Below are 8,647 nucleotides of genomic sequence, written 5' to 3'. Positions count from 1 at the left end.
TCCGATTTTTAATTGTTACTGCATGCTGCGGTTTTTCCTCCGTTTTTCTGTTGATTGCATTTAGGGAAAATCAGAATTGACAATCGGAAACGGAATCGCAAAACTGATTTGCAGTGTTCAGGAAGCCTAATAATCGCGGTGTTTTACTGTCGTTGGGACATATGCCTTTGTTGAACGATTCTCGTCCGTTCCTTGTTTATTTCGGTTGACATCGGCCAAGCGTTTGTACAAAGCTATAAAACTACGGAAGTTACTCTGTAGGAGTGATGAAACAGAGCAGATAAAAATGTGTCCTGTTTTAAGCTGCTTTTATCATTAGATTCTAATAGAAACTTTTGGTTAATTCCTGATGCTTTTCTTTTCCACTGCTGCCCGTATTTCCTGAACTTACCAACGACCACCAGCAGGTGGGGCTGCAAATCCAATGTGTTCAGTATGTTACTTGTAGTAATCCTGTAAAGAAGAAAACTGCCCCTGGGGTGCACTGCCTAGGGAGTGGAAAGCCTCTGAATCCTACTGAGACTTCCCCATCCTCTTCAGTCTTGGGGGTCCAGCACTGGCAGTCCCTGAAAACAGTAGAGCGGACTCGATCAGGCTCAGCTATTTCTGCCAGAGCCCAAGGTGAAGCTTGTACTGCGCCTGCACAGGAGCGCGGATAATGTAGAATGACGACGCGTCGGTAATTGTTTTAAAATGTACGCGTCGCCGTAGACTAACAGGACTTCCGGGCCAGCACAGAACGCTGCAAGTTGACGCAGAAGCGATGCGGTAATGTAGTTTTGTCCTAGTGTCGAGGATGCGGTGAAAACGTCACTACTGTCGCATCGTGCCGTACCAGGGAAGTATGAAAGTCTCCATAGACTTTCATTGCCCGGCGGTGTGGTGCGGTAAAAATACTGCAACGCCCTGGTGTGAAAGGCCCCTTAAAGAGAATCTGTAACAAAAAAAACGTCCCCTGGGGGGTACTCACCTCAGGAGGGGGAAGCCTCAGGGTACTAATGAGGCTTCCCCCTCCGTTGTAGCTGCAGGCAATCCAGCGCTTGCTCACCCGAAGTGTCCCGCAATCCGGGCTCGACAAGCTTGACAAGGCTAATATATTTACCTTCCCTGGCTCCAGCGGGGGCGCTGTTGAGGCACTCCGCACGGAGATAGGGGGAAATAGCCGATCTCTGTCGGGTCCACTCTACTACGCAGGCGCAGGAGACTTGCGCCTGCGCAGTAGAGTGGCCCGATAGCGATCGGCTATTTCCGCCTATCTCAGAGAGCCAAAACTGCGCCTGCGCTGGAGCCGGGAAGGTAAATATTTACATCCCCGCCATTCCGGGAGCTTTTTCGCCACCGCCGTGGGACACAGGAAGACGGGGAAGCCTCGATAGGATCCGGAGGCTTCCCCCACCCGAGGTGAGTACCCCCAGGGGAACTTTTTCTCATTACAGCTTTTCTTCAAGGTGCCCATGCACTACTCAATTTTCTCCCATCGTCCTCCAGGATGGCTGCTGCTGAGACATTGCTTGTCCCTCCCCAAACGGAAACACCTGTAAGAGTAATCAATTTAAACGAACCCGCCCTTATATAAGGACTCCTCCTCCCTCACCAACTCAGTTTTTGTTTGTTTCCCATCACCTGAGGATACACCTGTAGACATTTGTTGTTTTAAGGCATAGGTTGGCCTGGGGTGCCTATGTTGTTAGGCAGGGTTTTTTCCTGGATGGCGGTGGAAACTGTGAGTAGGATGCCCCAGTTTTAACCTGTGTGCGGTGGGGGCGGAATGTTACCTGGCTGCAGGTTGTCCAAAGGGATTGCTGCCATTACCGCCCTTCTTGCTGCGTCCATGTGTTACAGAGCAGCTAGAGATGTCAGAAGTTATGACATAGGATCTCCTGGTCCCGCAGGTGTCACTTCTGCTAGCCGCTGTTTGGCCAATAAGGACAGGAAGTGGGGCGGTGTCTTCAAAGCCAAGAGAAGCGCGGATTCCGCGCTCTCTACACGTGGGACGCCAGCGACGCTGCCATGGAGCAGAAGCAGTCCTCCGCAACAGCAGCCTCTGATGCCCGACCGAGAATTTCTCTCTCGGAGGAATTGGCACAGGTACATATATGAGAAAACGATTGCTATCTATAAATACCTCTAGCAAAATGTTTTTCTGAGCAGTGACTCTTCTTTCACGGTTTTGCAAAACTTGCACAGCAACAGCCTGAGAGATTGAGATGCCAAAAGTGTAACATTAGATTACATGATAAGAAATGGAACTGCTCCTCACATTCTCCACTATGCTGGAAAGATGGGATCACAGACAATAGGCATCCCAGCCTGTTCCAACAGCAAAGGTGAGTGCACTGATGGTGCATTTTTTTGCAGGAATATACACTAATATGGTTGAGATTGCAGTGTGATTCCCCTGTGTTTTACCTTTTCCCTCTTCCCTCTATAACCTAGCAAAGGTGCATGCAAAGCAGAGGGGGTATCGGATAGGGTTTGGAGAAGCTAATATCTTAGAAATGTTGCTACTGCAACATTGGGCTTCCCCAGCAATATAACAAAGAATTGTCAAGCCTGCACGAAATCTGTGGTAACTGTAGTGGTTGACAATTTACATAAACAGCTAATGGAAACTTTCAGGGTAATGAGGAATCCCTGAGCAGTTTCAGGGAGTGATTGGTTTCCCAGTTTGATTGTTAGGTTTGCAGTAAACCTATACTAGCTGTAGAGACTGAGGATTGTTTGCAGGAATATGCACTTACATGATTGATTAGTGCTTTCCCCTTGTATGGTTTATACTTTCCCTTATCCTCTGTGTCCATGCAATGTAGCAGTGGGTGCAAAGCAGGAGTGAAGGGGAATTGTTGCCATTGCAGCAGTATGTTTCCCCAGGGTTATAATAAGATTGGTCAAGCCTGAACTGGAGCGATGGTGATTGACAATCTATGTAAATGAGAAATAGAACTTTTCAGGAAGTGAATCTCTGGGTAGTTTCAAGGAGTTTTTTTTTCAGATCTGGTTTGCATTTGCATTGGTTCAGATCTGGTTTTGCATTTGCATTGGTGTCAGATCTGTTTTGCATTTGCATTGGTGTCAGATCTGTTTTGCTTTTGCATTGGTTCAGATCTGGTTTTGCATTTGCATTGGTGTCAGATCTGTTTTGCATTTGCATTGGTGTCAGATCTGTTTTGCATTTGCATTGGTGTCAGATCTGTTTTGCATTTGCATTGGTGTCAGATCTGTTTTGCATTTGCATTGGTGTCAGATCTGTTTTGCATTTGCATTGGTGTCAGATCTGTTTTGCATTTGCATTGGTGTCAGATCTGTTTTGCATTGGTTTAGATCTGTTTTGCATTGGTTTAGATCTGTTTTGCATTGGTTTAGATCTGTTTTGCATTGGTTTAGATCTGTTTTGCATTGGTTCAGATCTGTTTTGCATTTGCATTGGTTCAGATCTGTTTTGCATTTGCATTGGTTCAGATCTGTTTTTGCATTTGCATTGGTGTCAGATCTGTTTTTGCATTTGCATTGGTGTCAGATCTGTTTTCGCATTTGCATTGGTGTCAGATCTGTTTTTGCATTTGCATTGGTGTCAGATCTGTTTTTGCATTTGCATTGGTGTCAGATCTGTTTTTGCATTGGCATTGGTGTCAGATCTGTTTTTGCATTGGCATTGGTGTCAGATCTGTTTTTGCATTTGCATTGGTGTCAGATCTGTTTTTGCATTTGCATTGGTGTCAGATCTGTTTTTGCATTTGCATTGGTGTCAGATCTGTTTTTGCATTTGCATTGGTGTCAGATCTGTTTTGCATTTGCATTGGTGTCAGATCTGTTTTGCATTTGCATTGGTGTCAGATCTGTTTTGCATTTGCATTTGCATTGGTTCAGATCTGTTTTGCATTTGCATTGGTTCAGATCTGTTTTGCATTTGCATTTGCATTGGTTCAGATCTGTTTTGCATTTGCATTGGTTCAGATCTGTTTTGCATTTGCATTGGTTCAGATCTGTTTTGCATTTGCATTGGTGTCAGATCTGTTTTGCTTTTGCATTGGTGTCAGATCTGTTTAGCTTTGGATATATTTTTCATTTGTTCTAGATCGGTTTTGCTTTGTTTTGTTTTTTTCAAATCTGTTTGCATTTGCTTTGGTTTTAGACCTGTTTAATTTAACATTTGTAGTGGTCTCAGATCTGTTTTGCTTATGCATTGGTCTCAGATCTGTTGTGCTTATGCATTGGTCTCAGATCATCTGTTTGTTTGGCATTTGTTTCAGATCTGTTTTGGTTCAGATCTGTTTTGCATTTGCATTGGTGTCAGATCTGTTTTGCATTTGCATTGGTTCAGATCTGTTTTGCTTTTGAATTGGGTCAGATCTGTTTTCCATTTGCATTGGTTCAGATCTGGTTTGCATTTGCATTGGTTCAGATCTGTAATGCATTGGTTCAGATCTGTTTTGCATTTGCATGGTTCAAATATGTTTTGTATTTGCATTGGTTCAGATCTGTTTTGCATTTGCATTGGTTCAGATCTGTTTTGCTTTTGAATTGGGTCAGATCTGTTTTCCATTTGCATTGGTTCAGATCTGGTTTGCATTTGCATTGGTTCAGATCTGTAATGCATTGGTTCAGATCTGTTTTGCATTTGCTTGGTTCAAATATGTTTTGCTTTTGCATTGGTATCAGATCTGTTTTGCATTTGCATTGGTTCAGATCTGTTTAGCTTTGGATCTATTTTTCATTTGTTTTAGATCTGTTTTGCTTTTGAATTTGTTTCAGATCTGTTTTGCATTTGCTTTGGTTCTGGACCTGTTTAGCATCTGTATTGGTTTCAGATCTGTTTTGCATATGCGTTGGTTTCAGATCTGTTTCGCATATGCGTTGGTCTCAGATCTGTTTCGCTTATGCGTTGGTCTCAGATCTGTTTCGCTTATGCGTTGGTCTCAGATCTGTTTCGCTTATGCGTTGGTCTCAGATCTGTTTCGCTTATGCGTTGGTCTCAGATCTGTTTCGCTTATGCGTTGGTCTCAGATCTGTTTCGCTTATGCGTTGGTCTCAGATCTGTTTCGCTTATGCGTTGGTCTCAGATCTGTTTCGCTTATGCGTGGGTCTCAGATCTGTTTCGCTTATGCGTGGGTCTCAGATCTGTTTCGCTTATGCGTGGGTCTCAGATCTGTTTTGCTTATGCGTGGGTCTCAGATCTGTTTCGCTTATGCGTGGGTCTCAGATCTGTTTCGCTTATGCGTTGGTCTCAGACCTGTTTTGCATTTTTCAGATCTGTTTTGCTTTGGCGTTTGTCTCAGATTTGTTTTGCTTTGGCATTTGATATGTTTTTCATGTGTTTCAGATCGGTTTGCCTTGGCATTTGGGTTCAGATCTGTTTTTTGCTTTTGATACGAAGGTGGAGGATTTCTGTTCTCTCCACCCATCGGTGTCAGGGAACAGATTGGGTAAATTATCAGTGGACTGGCTGAGCGGTCTCCTCTACGCATTTCCACCATTCAACTTCATGCCCAAGGTCCTAAGAAAGATGGAGGTTGAAGGGCAACAGTGATAGTCATAGGTCCCTGGTGACCGAGAAGGGCATGGTTCCCAATCTGTTGTCTCTAGTCCTGAAGGGCCCATGGCATCTGGGAAAAGACAAGACCTTTTAGTTCAGGGGTCGAATGTTCATCCAAATCTCCTGATGTTAAAATTGATAGCCTGGGTATTGAGGAAAGAATCCTGGTAAGACTGGTTTTCTAAAGAGGTGGCATCTACTTTAGTTAACTGCAGAAAGATTTCCACAACGAGGAAATATGCAAAAATTTGGAACGCATATTCTTCCTGGAAGGAAAGGAATAATATACAGACGGATGACCTTAAGATTATTTTGGCCACGTATCGGCCTGATCGGTTTTCTTCATACACAATTGTCCAAGAAGATTTGTCGTTAAAAAGTCTTATTTTCAGTAGCGAAATTCCAACCAATGCCAGGGAAATTAGTTCCTCCTTGGGATTTATCTTTAGTTCTAAATTTCTTGACTCCTGATAAATTTGAACCTATTGCTCAGACCCCTTTAAAGAATCTAACATTAAAGGTAGCAATAATGTCAGCTAGAAGAATTGGGGATATTCAGGCATTATCCGTTAACGACCTTTTTATATGGTTATTCATTCAGAATTGTGTTCAGACCTGACCTAGCCTATCTTCCAAAGATATCTTCAGCTTTTCATCGTTCACAGGAGATTGTTTTACCGTCTTCTTCTCCCAAGCCGCAGGATGTTAGAGGAGCAGTGAAACAGATTATTGTGAGAGAGCTATCTTAGGCCCGGTTCACATTAGCGGGCGCCGTCCGGAATCGCCGTGCCGGAGCCGGACCGCATGCGGGACGGACGGAACGGACGCACGGCATAGCAATGAAAGCCTATGCGTGCGTTCACATGCGTCCGGACCGGATCCGGACTCCGGCATAAGACCCAACATGCGCTATTTTTTGGTCCGGCTCCTCCGGCAGCCGTATCCGGGGCGGAGCCGGACTGCACCATCCAGCCAATACAAAGCAATGAGAACCGGAGAGCGCACAACACACTGGCTAAAAATCCGGATGTTCTACCCCACTTCCTATGCGGATTGTTGCGGCGATTTTGGATGGGGACACATGGGCAAGCATTTTGGAGTGGATCAGCAGTGACTTTAAACGAGCTGGAGATGTTGGCAGCATGTCGGAGGTGGAGGTGAGTGCTAAACAGCGGAGGGCCTGATTCCACAGGTCCCCCTTCTGCTGACCTCCCAGACCCCAACATTTTATTTGGTTTGTACTAACTTTTGCCAAACGGATCCGGATCGCATCCTGATGCAACCTGACCGGATCCGGATCGGATCCGGATCAGAACCGTACGGTTCCGATCCGGTCAGGTCATCCGGTCCGTTTGGCAGAGAACCGCAAGTGTGAACCGGGCCTTAGTTTATTTAGAAAGGACAGCTCAGTGGAGAAGATCTAGCTATTTATTTGTATCATATATGGGAGCCTCAAAAGGATTGCAGGCATAAAAAACAAACAAAAAAAAAAACACTATAGCTAGACGGGTTAAGGAGCTAATAGGTTGGGGGGCGTGGCCGCAAGCTCATGGCGTGAGGACGTGTGCAGAGTGAGCTCCCGTCCGGCAGGTCCTTTTACAGCTATCCTGACCGAATCCTAACTCTTTTCAGAGCTTCCACCAAGCTGCTGAGTACGCACCTGATCCGGGATACCAGGCATGACGACTCCCCGCATCTCCACCGCCGCTGCTAAGCTGGAAAAATTCCGCCGCGGGAACCAAGATGGCGCTGAGGCCCCACTATCCCCGGCCTCTGAGGACGGAAATCCGGATCCTACGGAGTCTGAGCAGCCTACACCCACTCTAACGCAGGTCCTGTCAGCCATTGCAGACTGCCAAGCCACCCTAGCAGTCATCACCACTACGCTGGGTTCAGTCCGAACAGATGTTACCTTCCTGAGACAGGACCTGGGCGCCCTGAAGGACCGCGTGTGTGAATCCGAGAAGCGCATAAGCGACCTCGAGGACTCGGTACGCCCGCTACAAAAGGAGATGAGCCAGTCCCAAAAGAACATCAAATCCACGATGGACCGTCAGGAAGATCAGGAGAACCGCCAAAGACGCTCCAATGTGCGGATAGTAGGCCTCCCAGAGAAGGCCGAAGGCAACGCCCCAGAGCAGTTCACAGAGGCCCTGCTGAAATCCCTCTTTGGCGAAGGTACTTTTTCTCATGTTTTCGTGGTGGAGCGTGCCCATAGAATCTCCCCGAACTTCCCTGCTCCTGGGCAGCCCCCACGCACTTTTATCTTTAAACTCCTAAATTACAGGGACCGTGACGCGGTCCTGCGTGCTGCACGGGAGAAGGGCGCCATCTCCTTCGAGAACACAACAATCTCTTTCTACCCCGATTTCACCACCGAAGTACAGAAGCAAAGAGCTAAATTCGCTGCGGTTAAACGAAAATTGCGTGATCGCCAACTCAGCTATGCAATGCTCTATCCTGCCCGACTGAAAATCCTAGCAGATGGTAAATCTCACTTTTTTACAGATCCTGACGACGTGTACACCTGGATCGACAAGCATACCAAAAAAAGCCCCACTCGATCCTCTCCGAATCGCTAAGGTACTATATTTTATTACCCCCCAATTTTTCCCCCTTTTTTGGGACTGCACTACTTGTCCACATGTACCATTGTACTGATTCCCGCTGGAACCTCTGCTCTACCTTAGCAAGTCCCCCCTGAATCGGGAACTATGCTCTACCTTAACAAGTCCCCCTGAATCGGGAACTAGACTCCTATTTTGCCCAGACATGGGCCTACAAGCCCTGGAACATTACTTTTGGTACTAAACTCCTGCCTTGTTCTTTTTCCTAAAATATGTCCGCAACTCTTTACCCTACTTATTTTACAGGTTATAACATAGACTATGGGTGAAGAACTCTGTTCCCCCCCTCCACCCCCTGTGCGTGGTCACTATCACTGGGAACGTCTCTAAGATTACTGTTACTACTGGGCTGCTGTGTTAATGCCAATTAGTTCTATATTGTGATGTTATGCAGTTAATACCTAGCGTACTACAGCTATTACCACCTCGGTTTAAGATATATGTAGTTATGTTTGCTTGCCGATGCTCTGGTGCCTGCTGGACGGAC

This window comes from Hyperolius riggenbachi, chromosome 10 (genome assembly GCF_040937935.1).
Source record: "Hyperolius riggenbachi isolate aHypRig1 chromosome 10, aHypRig1.pri, whole genome shotgun sequence".
Taxonomy (NCBI): Eukaryota; Metazoa; Chordata; class Amphibia; order Anura; family Hyperoliidae; genus Hyperolius; species Hyperolius riggenbachi.
Note: the sequence above shows the minus strand (reverse complement) of the source record.